The following is a 489-nucleotide window of genomic DNA, read 5'->3' as shown; positions in this document are numbered from 1 at the left end:
ATCCTTGACAACACTTACTTTGTCTAATTATAGGTATACTACTGGGAGTGAAGTCATATCTCATTGTGGTTTGAGTTATTCTTTGCTGATCTTAATAATGTTAAACACCTTTGCATATGCTTGTTCAACACTTGTATATCTTTCTTGGAGAAATATCTGTTCAGAACCTTTGTTAATTTTGTAATTGGATTATTTGTCTTATTATTCAGTTATAAGAGCATTTCAATTATATTTTGGATATACATCCCTGATGAAATGCATGATTTGTAAATATATCTTTAATTATGCAGGTTGTCTTTTCACTTTCTTCATGATGTCCTTTATGGAACAAAAGTTTTAAGTTTGATGAAGTCCAGTTTCTCCGTTTGTAATTGGGTTGTGCTTTTGGCATCATATAAGAAATCATTGCCAATCTCAATATCACAATGTTTACCTATGTTTTTCTTTGGGAGTCTTATAGTTTTATTTTTACATTTAGGCTTTTGATCC

This window comes from Equus asinus, chromosome 3 (genome assembly GCF_041296235.1).
Source record: "Equus asinus isolate D_3611 breed Donkey chromosome 3, EquAss-T2T_v2, whole genome shotgun sequence".
Taxonomy (NCBI): Eukaryota; Metazoa; Chordata; class Mammalia; order Perissodactyla; family Equidae; genus Equus; species Equus asinus.
The sequence above is the reverse complement of the archived record's forward strand: the minus strand, read 5'-3'. Positions refer to the sequence as shown.